Here is a 12,481-nt window from a genome sequence, read left to right on the forward strand (position 1 = left end):
AAACAGTAACAGTGAAAGGCAGAGTTATTGATTATCATAGTTTTGAATGCATAGGAAGTTGACACATTTGAACCAAAATCTCCTGGACTTTAGAGGTTTAAAAGCCCTTGAAAGACATTGTAAACACAGGAATCTACAATGACAGCATGCTGTGTGAAGGGGAAAAAAGAAACATAAAGAAGACTGACAGAGGTGTGTGTGTGTGTGTGTGAGAGAGAGAGGGGGGTGGGGGGTGGAGAATACATGTGTGTACAAGAAAGAGATTTAAGTAGAGAGCGAGAGCAGAGCACCAGAGAGCGGAGGAGAGAGTGGGAGCTGCAGGCTGATAGAGAGAGAGACAGAGAAGGAGAGACCAGCAGCACAAAGCAGCAGCACGTCTATCTCTATCTGTCGCCTCTTGGATCTCCCTTAGCACAGCTGTCTGGCTGCTGCTGACTGCCAGTGGATCCTCCCGCTCAGCGTGCAGTGTGTGAGGGAGTGCCTGAGCGCGCAGCACACTCCAGAGTTTCCCAGCGGCTACGCACAAGTCTGTTCTGGTTCTGGTGTTGCCACACATGGGTGAAGCTACCACCAGTTTTTTTCTGGACTTGACTCAACACCCATGATCCACAGCCGTCTCTGGCATACCCTCTCATTAAGGTAAGAGGGAAAAAAAGTGTTTTATTTACTCTGTGCTGTGTTGTGTTGTGTTGTAGTGGGACTTTTGTTCTCGGAAGATAATTGACTCTAACAACAGTGAGAGTTTTACTTTTTACTGTTTACTGTACTGACACTGAACAGCACAGTAGATCAGTGATTCCCAACCTTTTTCTTGAGGGACCCACATTTTTACCATTGTCAACTTTAGCTCTGTGTTTCTGTTACCGCTAGGTGAGGTTACCACTAGGTGAGGTTACCGCTAGGTGAGGTTACCGCTACACCAAACCAACTTGATGGTTCAACTAAAATATTTGATTGTCCATGCTGCGAAAGAATTTTATGTCAAGACTACGAAGACAATGGAGTTAACTCAAATTAATCTTGCTATTTAACTCAGTATTTTAAGTTAAAATGACTTTTTGCACAAATCTTTGTTGTATTGAAAAGGAAAAATGAGTTATAATAACAAGCAAGCAGCATTGGGTTTTACACTGTAGATGAGGTTACCGCTAGGTGAGGTTACCGCCAGGTGAGTTTACCTGTGTATACTGCAGAGGGATGTTACATATGTCCTTATTCTCGCGATATAGCCTTTATTTTTAAACTTTTCTATAGTGAATAAATGCTGACTCGTCTATATTTAACACATTAGATTTATTACATCCCTTAAAATCAAGAGGACTTCGCGACCCCCCCGTGGATCTTTGGCGCCCTCCTGGGGGGGTTGGGCCCCCCCCGTTGGGAATCACTGCAGTAGATCACATTGTGATGTCCCAGGCTCTAGTTTCACTGTTTATTGTATCTGCTCTGACCTGCTTTGTGTGTCCAAATGGACTTGCCTATATCAAATGATGACCCCTATGCTATCTCTTCCTGGCTCTTACGTCTATGTGATTATTGTACATAACATTATTACTACTCTATCTTTGCCTCGCAGAGCTGCAGCAGTCAATGCCAGTTGGTTGATTGTTTTCATGTGGCTTAACCAGATTGTGCTGATGTGTTTTTATTAGTCTCTAAGCTTCAGCTTCTATTAAGCACGTGTGCTTGAAGGTTAACCAAATAGGTTGTACGGTACAGTTTATTGAGTAAAAGTTACTTGGAATTTGTCATGTGGGTTGAGTTAGCCGTCACTTAGCAGTCCTCTCACATCAATATACACTAAAGTAACTTAATTTGACTGACATATACGTATGCCAGTATGGTGCATGTTTAATACTAAGATGGATGTAGTCATGTAGAGTCCTGTGTGAGTGATCATAGGAAGTGGTTTTCAAACTATATTAACTGCTTTTAATTAACAAGAAACAAAGTAGTTCCTTGTCCCACATGTGACTTGCTCTTGCATGTTGCTCCTTTCATAGGAGGATGGAAGTAAATGTCATAAAAGTCCTTGAAAATGAGGCTCAGATGGTGATAATCAAATGTTTCTCAGCAGCATTCTGAGACTTTTCCCTTTTAAATGTGAACCATACTTATCTGAAGCACAATCTGTGAATCTGTTGTGTCCTTCTGCATTATCCTGTATACTGTATGTGTCTTCTGACTGGACCTGCTTTTTCATAGTTAATATGATGTTACATTGCATGCAACAACAGACACTTTACATAAGCATAGAGCTACTTAATGGGCATTAACGTGCCATTCAAAATTGTATAATTCAATCATGCTAATAAGTAACACAGCAGCTTTTCTGAGAATTCAAAGGAGAATTGTTTAATTTTGTAAATACCCTCTAATTGATTAGCTAAATTACTGCCCGGACTAAAAAAAGATCTTGATTTGATTAATCTAATTGATTCCGCTTAGTTTTGAAGCATGGTCTACAGTAGTGCACGAAACAAATGTGATTCAAATGTGATTGCATTCAAGGATTCTGTTTTTTTAATTTATTTACAGCAAGAATATACCAAGGTACATGGTGTTCATGGTTTTATTGCAAAAGAGGTCAAACCACTTGTGTGATTGCAGTTTTTATAGCTGCAGCTTGAATGGCAGGACCAGAGCTGCCTGACATCCTCATTAGACAAGGCCATGGGATTATTTGGAGAGGATATATTCCCCCTATTAAGTTGAGGACCAGACATCTATACATATTTTGCAGCTGATATTCTACACTGGCCCTGCAAGCAATAATAATAACCAAGCAGCCCACATCCAATATCCAACTTAAGAGACCAAGCTTTGTCAAGACCTGCTGCAAGCATTGCTGCAGGATATTTGTAACACCAGCTGCTCTCTGCAAAATGTATTCACATGATGTTTAAGACCACAGAGGATCCCTGTTGTATGGTGTAGTTTGTGCATGCAACATATCCTGGATTCTGCCTTTATGGGAGAAATACATCCTATCATAGACATATATTTACAGCAGTTTGTCAATAAATCAATTAATTGATGGCCAGAAAGTCGATCACAAACCATTTGTTGTGATGTTTGCTTGTTATGGCTTCCTTAAATGCGTGGAATCTTTGCTTGTGATTTTTTTATGTAATTATAAATTGAATATTTGGGGTTTATATACTGTTGACTAGGGTTTTCACGATACTAAAATTTTCAACTTGATACCGTTACTCAGGAAAATATTCGATACTTGATACCATTTTCGATACCACAAGGATAAAAACAAAGACCCCAAAATTTAACAGAAATATTTTTATTAACAAGAAAAATGCAATATGGAAAAATTAACAGAACCACAGGTTAAATATTTATAATAAAAAACAGTTGTGCAAAAAGAAAATGCAACTATGATAACAAGTTTCAGATACTTGAAAATGAGTATCGTATCCGGATACAACGTTTTAGTATCGATACTTTTTTAAATATCGATGCTTTTGACAACCCTACTGTTGACTGGACATATACTATACCTGGCTATGTGCAATAATTTGTGCAATAAATTGTCCTTCAACGTGCAATATATTTATGAACACTGCATAGCATCATATCTGCTTCTGGCAAATTGAAACCTCCCTTTCTTCCCTATGTTTGCATTGTATCATATATATTTTTCTTTACATTTACTTGCCTATGTATGTTTATGTTTATATTGTATATTTTTATATTTAGCCACGGGATATGACTGTCATTAACTTGCATTGTAGCAAAATCCGTGTCAGTTTCACGGAAATTTGAGTGATTCCGTGGCTTTTCCACGGATTTTGTGTTAAGCGAATCCGTGGCTATTTCACGGATTCCTGTGAGACCAGGTTTGAGAAATCCCATGTCCCATTTAGTGCAGGTGTAAGTGGTGAAGTGAAGGTGGCATTTCCGATGGGACTGAGGGTTAGCAACATTTCCATTCATTCTGCTCCCACAGGGCTGTTCAGTCCTCTAGACCAGCTGTTCTCAACCTTGGGGTCGGGACCCCAATTGGGGTTGCGAGATGATTCCTGGGGGTCGCCAAATCATTTTGGAAGTCAGCTCTGTCTCCACTGTGTTAAAGTGTCCATGTGTTAATGTGTTTTAGTCTTTTTGGTCACTTAGTGTCTTTTTTTTTGGTCATTTTGATCATTTTGTGGTCAATTTGTGTCTTTTTTTGGTCGTTTTGTGTCTTTTTTGATCATTTTGTGGTCAATTTGTGCCTTTTTGGGTCATTTTGTGTCTTTTTTAGTCATTTTGTGGGGTTTTTTGGTAATTTTGTTACTTTTTTGGGTCATTTTGTGTCTTTTTTGGTCATTTTGTGTCTTTTTTGATCATTTTGTGGTCAATTTGTGTCTTTTTTTATCCTTTTGTGGTCAATTTGTGTCTTTTTTGTTCATTTTGTTTCCTTTTTCTGGTCATTTTGTGTCTTTTTTGTTCATTTTGTTTCTTTTTTGGGTGATCTTAACTGTGCGTGTGAGATTCTGTTCAGTGAGCGGGGGTCGCGGACAACATGCATGTTAAATTGGGGGTCGCGACTCAAAAAGGTTGAGAACTACTGCTCTAGACATCTAGTATTGCTCACTTTGTACTCATCATGAGATTATTTTCTCAGACTTGTGAATTCATAACATAGGAATGATTGAATGGCTATTTCACGGATTCCTGTGAGACCATGTTGCTATTTTCTGACGTTTTATAGGCTGAAAGATGAATTTACAATTGAAATAACGCCTTGCTCACTGTGTGGAGAGTATGCATGTGTGATCTTTGTGTGTGGTGCAGGTGTATGAATGCATGCCCTGTCCACTCTGTTCTAACTGATGTGTGGAGGTGATATAACGCAGTTGGTCCCACTGTGTGACAGTACGGAGGTGTTATTGTAAGCAGCAGTTCCCACATCAGTGTGGGTGGGAAGGCGTTTTGTGTTGACAGTGGGGGGTGAATTGACAATCTGGTTAACGGAGAAGATGAAGGAAAACTCCCATGTAGCTTTGAGTTAGTGAGGTGAGTTTTATAAAAAAACACTGTGTTGTGTATGTTCTAGCTCTGTAGTGGTTACATCATGTGAATGCCATGATGATTATATCCCTTTATCTTTCTGCTGCCGCTGGCTTTGTTGTGTATTTAAAGGAACAAAGCGGTAAAGGAGCATTTTATAACAGGAACAAGTTCATGTTAACTTCATACAGAGCTATGAAATATGCTAATTATTCACAAATATGGTCATGGCTGCAGCATTGATCATAGTAAAGGAGTACATTCATGCACGAGCAGACGCATGAACATAACTTCACACTGGAAAAAACATACTCAGACATGAATGGAGGAGGTCATGACATAGTGTGTAGGAGTGCATAATGAATGAGGCTTCATTATGGCTGCAGTGTGGGCAGGTAGTTACACACTATACCTTGTTACATATACGCGCTACTTCTTTTATAACACCACGCAGAGAGGATCGTCCACCCGCTGACTTATGAAACAAACTGTGCTAAGGAGTGTGAATCTGGATCAACTTCTCATTCATTTATTTTAATTGAGACAAGACCGTTCATCTGAGCTCCGTCCCTTTACTTTATGTGCTCAAATGTTCAGGAGAGAGAGTGAATATTTGAGAACATTTAAAGTTGAGAATAAACCAAAAAGCTGATGTTTTTATTTTATTTTCAGGGTTATTTCTACTACAGAAGCAGTAGCCCTGTTCTTTGTTACAAACCCTAACCAAGTCATTTGGCTATCTAAGTGTATGTAAACCTATTCCTTCCATTTTACAACATTAACAATGTGTTTAAAAAATATTCATCACACGTTTGAAACTGCAACTATTAAATAATCTTCATAATTTGTAGGATATCATACATTGCGTACATTTTCGTTAGGAATCCTATGCACTGTTAACCCTCTGAGGTTTGAGCCTATTTTGCCCTTAATGTACCCATAAAAAATGTTTCTATACCCATATTTGGTATCCATTTTTTCTTGACCAATATGATCTGACAATTGTTTTTTTCGATTTACCTACTTTATCAACATATTGAGCCCAAAAATACACAAAAATCATGAAATCCGAGTTGAAAAATTATACTATTTACTACAATAAAAACCACAAATATGCTCAATGAACTGTTTTGTAACTTGAAAATGTAAACACAGTACGCATATATGAACATCCTCATGTTTTGAGGATCGTGGTGCTGGAGCTTGTTGTCTTTCTTCTGCCCAGTTAAATTCTGCCTGCGCCCCTCAAAAAACAATGTGATGTGAAAGTATCATATGCAAAATGGAAAAGGAAATCTGGTCCAGAATTGGAGACATTTTGGTTTCTTGGCTGTTTTCTTCCATAAGATTGTGATCTACCACTGAACTGAAGTTCAGCCCCTATATGATTTATGCAAATATGCACATAAACTGGCATGTCTTTGCTTTGATTTTGTGGTTTATGCTGCAAATGATTTCCAGCTCATTCAGTAGCATGACTCTATCTGATTCTATGTAGTCTTATTTATCTCTTACAATAGACAGATCATTTTCTAAAAACAGAATTAAACCCATGTCCTAGTGATGATTAGTATGAGCTTAAGGCCATTAGATGTAATTCAGAGCAAACATTTATTCAATTTAGGGACCCAAAAGAAAGCAACTTTATATAGCTTTCTAATTACAAACATCTGCAGCTAACAACTAACTCAGCTTTCAAAACAGTGATTCAGAGATAACAGTTATTAAGTTTAAAGTGTCTTGTTGGCAGTAAAAAATAAACAGCATTTCTTAAAAGGTGATAGAGATGGCATCCTGACAGTCAGGTCGGTGCAGACTGGTGGGTTGTAAACTGCAGGAGAAGATGTCGGAGTTGTGGTTGGAGAGAATGTAAAGCTGTGTACGGGCTAAAACGCAAACTCCAAGATACTTCAAGAGGCATCACTCTAGAAGAGTGAGAGCCATTGTTGGCCAAAATAAGAGAAAAACTGTCGGAATGGAGCCACACACCTTATTTTGAACCTTAGAATGAAGATAAAACAGCCTATTAAGTCTAAATAAGCCTCCCAACATTAATAATGGGTCATAATGAGCATTCAAGTGCAAATTTAGAGGCTGGAAACCGAAGAAATATATCAGGAGATATGGAATCGAAAGGGAAACTCAAAACCAGACTTGAAGTTGGCAAAATGAAGAAGTTACGACTTTTATAAGCTAAGAAGCACATTGTAGTTGACTTAAATGTTTTTAAAACATTTTTACTACCGTATATCATCTACACATTTTTACAATTGAAGAATACCACTTACCTTGGGCCTACACCAATGATAAATTAAATTAAAAATGTAAAGAAGCAAACGTTTCATTTTGTTTCTTTGTCACAATCACATGGAGCCACTTCAGATGGCTCATGTGGCTCCGGAGCCGCAGGTTGTTTTTATGTTTTTATGTTTTATTAGACTGACTTATTTTTAGCTAGGTATATCTAATACTCCGGCTACATCTATATATATATATATATATATATATATATATATATATATATATATATATGTATAAACTCTCTTGAGTGTTCACTGTGTTGGGGGATTTGAACCTTTCATTGCTAAACCAGATCTCAGCTCTTGCATGAACATTTTTGGGGAGACGTGCTAGTTATCTAAGAGCTTGCATAACCATTATTGGCTATGCAATGTGTTTTTCTGCTGTTTGCTCTAATACTGGCATATTTTTTTTACTCCTTGACTCCTTGTTTGGTTGGTGCATTATTCACTCCAAAACGTATGAGTCACTTGTGCAACGCCCCTCCCACTGTCTCGGAGGCTGTGTCAGCCAACCTCAGCAGGCTGTTGGCAGACATCAGCTGATCTAGCTTACCTGGACCTTCCAGGCTATAAAAGCTGGCCCATGTGTTCACTCTGCATCACTTCCCTTTGGTCTGAACCAGTTACACTTCCACAACACATATCTGTCCACACATTGCTTACATAGCTGTTATTACTGCTATTGCTCAAGCCAGTTTGTGACATGTATTTTGGGCAGAAAAGAGGACATCTTTCTGGTGCAAGCAAACTTTCCATGGAAGTTATGGACATTTATGGGAATTAATGGGAATTAACTGAAAAATGTTGGGTAATTTAATTTTTTTTTTCATAAGCAGACATGAATGCAAAATAGTACAATTAACCAATTAACTGATCTAAACTATTACCTAATGTTGGACTGAATTAACCCTCTGGAGTCCATCTATTTCACATGTTTTATTACAGTAATAACTTTATTTATATATCATATGTAGACAAGCTGAGAAAGCTAGTTAAAATTGCAACCATAGGGGCTTTCACACAGTGTGACATTTCTGTTTCTAGATCATTTTTAAAATGTGTTTTTTCCTTTCTACAAGGATTTACTATTTTTTTATTTGCATCTAAAAAGAATGTTTTATAGTTGTATTATTTGTTATTTTTTATGCTGTTTTTGTGTGTATAAATAGTAAAACAAATTGGTACATTTCCATAGAAACCTGTGTCTTTTGTTTGTATTTTGGGTTCCTGGAAGCTTTATGCTTTTAATTAAAGAAAGAACAAGAAATATCTGACTGATAGCCAAGTTTGTGTGGAGAAAAAGGAGCCATGCATGTGATGTAAGGACAGACTGGTTTAATTATACTTGGTGTGTAAAAGGAGAGAGAGCGAGAGAGAGCAGCACATGGATTAATATGAGTAAAGCACATCTTGGGAGGTCTCTTTAACTGCACCTTTACAAGAGCCAAGCCACCTCTGTTGGCGGGCATGAATGCAGTAACCATAGTTGCTAAAACGAACTCTTTGATGGTGATTAAATTTGGTTTGGATCATAGTGAAAAATGATGGGATGAGAGAGAAATCCCATGTCCCATTTAGTGCAGGTGTAAGTGGTGAAGTGAAGGTGGCATTCCCGATGGGACTGAGGGTTAGCAACATTTCCATTCATTCTGCTCCCACAGGGCTGCTCAGTCCTCTAGACCAGTAGTTCTCTAGTCGCGACCCCCAATTTAACATGCAAAGTGAGCAACCCCCGCTCACTGAACAGAATCTCACACGCACAGTTCGGATCACCCAAAAACGAAACAAAATGACCAAAAAAAAGGAAACTAAATGACCAAAAAGACACAAATTGACCACAAAATGATCAAAAAAGACACAAAATGACAAAAAAAGGAAACAAAATTACCAAAAAAAATTACACAAATTGACCACAAAATGATCAAAAAAAGACACAAAATGACTAAAAAAGACACAAATTGACCACAAAATGATCAAAAAAAGACACAAAAAAGACACAAAATGACCAATTAACACACAAAATGACCAAAAAAAAAGACCAAAGTGACCAAAAAGACTAAAACACATTGACACATGAACACTTTAACACAGTGGAGACAGAGCTGACTTCCAAAATGGTTTGGCGACCCCCAGAAATCATCTCGCGACCCCAATTGGGGTCCCGACCCAAAGGTTGAGAATAGCTGCTTTGTACTCATCATGAGATTGTTTTCTCAGACTTGTGAATTCATAACATAGGAATGATGAAGCTGGACATGTACATATTTAGAATCAAGTACAGGCTTCGGGACTGTGTTATGAGAGTGTAATAAGTGTAGTAATGTGTAATGCTTTCCCACAGTGGTTGGGTAGTAATTTTTAATGAGCTGAAAAACTTTGACAATAACAGCTCTCACATTTAAACAGAGCAGTCATTGACTTCTTTATCAGAAAGAAGTCACAGGACAGGCCTCATGGATGATGCAACGGCGAATTTTAAGAGCACAGTACATTCTGTACAGCTATAGATACACTGTATATATATATTTTATATATATATTTTATATATTTTTATATATATATATTGTATATATATTATATATCTTTTTTTAAATATATTATATTTTATATGATATATTATATTTATATATATATATATATATATTTTATATATATATATATATATATATATATATTATATATATTATATACATATAAAATATATAATATATATAAAATAAAATAAAAATAATGATATATATAAAATATATATATATAATTATTTTTTATTATTATTAATATTATTATTATTTATATATATATATATATACCTCAATTCTTGGTTGCTTCTTCGAACAAAAAAAGCCTCAGTATACATTAAAATGAAACAACAAAGAGCCTGCCTTTGACAAAGGAGTCTTTACATTTGAAAAACCAATTTGTCTTCCAATTGGAGATGAAAAACGTAGCATTTACAGTCCTCCTCACTCCCAATCCTCAGGTACTTTGTCTTGCACATACCAATACCCGTACTCTACCTCTTTTTATTTTACTCTCATGAAAGGAAAGTTTAAGGACAAAGGAAGAAATGCACAGAGAAGCCAACAAAGATCAATCTGCTGTCTTTTGAGGAACAGGCAGGTTTTTCTTTCCCATGCATGGCGCTGTGTACTTTGTAATTTTGCATCTTCATCATCATTCTTTCAACAGGATAAAATTGAAATGTTAAACCTGTAAAAACAGGATTTTCTCTACAATTATAAGTGTGTTATCACAGTGCCAGTGTCAGTGCCAAATGAACAGGAAAAAAACTTTTCACGTTTCCAAGGTGCAGCACGTTTTAGAAGCATCCAAGAAGAGGTGCTAATATCTGCCCAGTCTATTATTGATGCATTGCACAGAACAAATGACTGGAAATGTTGAACTTTAGAATTTTTCCAATATCCAAACAACTACTACAGTCAGGGAACCGTTTAGTCACATCACTGTTGAAACATAAAATGACCAAAATGACACAAAATGACCAAAATTGTTATGCTAAACACACAAGACACAAATAAAATACAGTCACACTACAAGAAAGTAGAGAGTTGGATGACAGGATCACACACAATCACAGTATCACATTTATGTTGGTTTTTCTTTGTTTCTTTTTGGTTCAAAATGTTGATCCAGTAAGTCAGAATAAAAAAAAATATTATTATCAGGTCATATAGGTGAGGTTATGCTGAAAACAATTATACCAACATGGCATTTAAACATTATTAAGTGGTGTATACAGGCAGGATGAAAAGGATTAAAAAATGGAGAAAATAGCCCAATAAGACTCCATAGAGTTAGCATACAGACAGCAGAAACACACATAACACTCCCACAGAGTCATGGAGGAAGCAGCTGCTCAGCTGTTGGAATCACTATTTTATTTTTAAACTGGCTGTTCAGTGAGGACCAACCAAACGAAGGGTATTAACTTTCACAACAGAGCCTTTGAGTCATCATCAGATCCCATTTTTCAATCACTTGTAGATATAAATATTTGGATGTATATTAATCTACATGTTTGTCTCATTTATGCAACAGCACTCTTGAGTTGTTTACATTTGATTTAAGAGTTGTGAAAGGGCTTAAAGTTTTATTCGAATAAAAACTGTCCTGACAGAAATGGCGTTTCTCTCTGACCTTTTGAACTAAGCCAGGATAAAATGACCCAGAGTCAGATTAATCATGTCATATTAGTGTCATCTGTTGATGTAGATTTAAACATTCAATCTAATCATAGCCACATAGTGACACTGCAACATTTAGTGGAACACATTAAGACCCTTTCACCACTGACAGTTTCCATATTGCGCCATATGTCCAACTTCACCACTAAATTTACATCAGATTTGCTTCATTTATATGTGTAACTATGACTATGCAATGACTATGCAAATGCTAATGCGGGAATAGCTGGAGGGGTCAGTTTAACTTTAATATTATGCATTTTCTTCCCCATTTGGAATGACTTATAGGAATAAAATTGACAAATTAAGAGAAAGAAACCTGGGGGATGACCTCTTATATGTTATATTCGCAACCTTTGTTCACATTTGCAACATTTCAAATTGGACTAAAGGACTAAAAAAGACACGAAATGACCCAAAAAAAGACACAAAATGACCAAAAAAGACTCAAAGTGACTATAAAAGACACAAAATGACCCAAAAAAAGACACAAAATGACTAATAGAAGAAACAAAATGACAAAAAAAACACAAAATGACCCAAAAAAGACCCAAAATGATTAAAGAAGACACAAAATAACTAAAAGAAGACACAAAATGACTAAAAAAAGACACAAAATTACCCAATAAAGACACAAAATGACTAAAAAAAGACACAAAATGACTAAAAGAAGACACAAAATGACCAAAAAAGACACAAAATGACTAAAAAAGGACATAAAATGACTAAAAAAAGACACAAAATGACTAAAAGAAGACCCAAAATGACCAAAAAAGACACAAAATGACTAAAAAAAGACACAAAATGACTAAAAAAAGACACAAAATGACTAAAAGAAGACACAAAATGACCAAAAAAGACACAAAATGACTAAAAAAAGACACAAAATGACTAAAAGAAGACACAAAATGACCAAAAAAGACACAAAATGACTAATAGAAGAAACAAAATGACAAAAAAAAACACAAA

At 36.3% G+C, this 12,481-nt stretch overlaps 1 protein-coding gene across 2 annotated transcripts in view; it reads left to right on the top strand.

Annotated features, from left to right (window-relative positions):
- Positions 1–563: 563 nt before the first annotated feature.
- opn7b (opsin 7, group member b) overlaps positions 564–12,481 on the top strand; it is a 102,439-nt gene continuing 90,521 nt past the window's right edge. For both annotated transcript variants that reach the window (XM_059333940.1, XM_059333941.1), the window contains exon 1: positions 564–639. The gene's annotated coding sequence lies outside the window, so the exon portion shown is untranslated. The remainder of the gene's footprint in view (positions 640–12,481) is intronic.

Source organism: Centropristis striata, chromosome 5 (assembly GCF_030273125.1).
Source record: "Centropristis striata isolate RG_2023a ecotype Rhode Island chromosome 5, C.striata_1.0, whole genome shotgun sequence".
Taxonomy (NCBI): Eukaryota; Metazoa; Chordata; class Actinopteri; order Perciformes; family Serranidae; genus Centropristis; species Centropristis striata.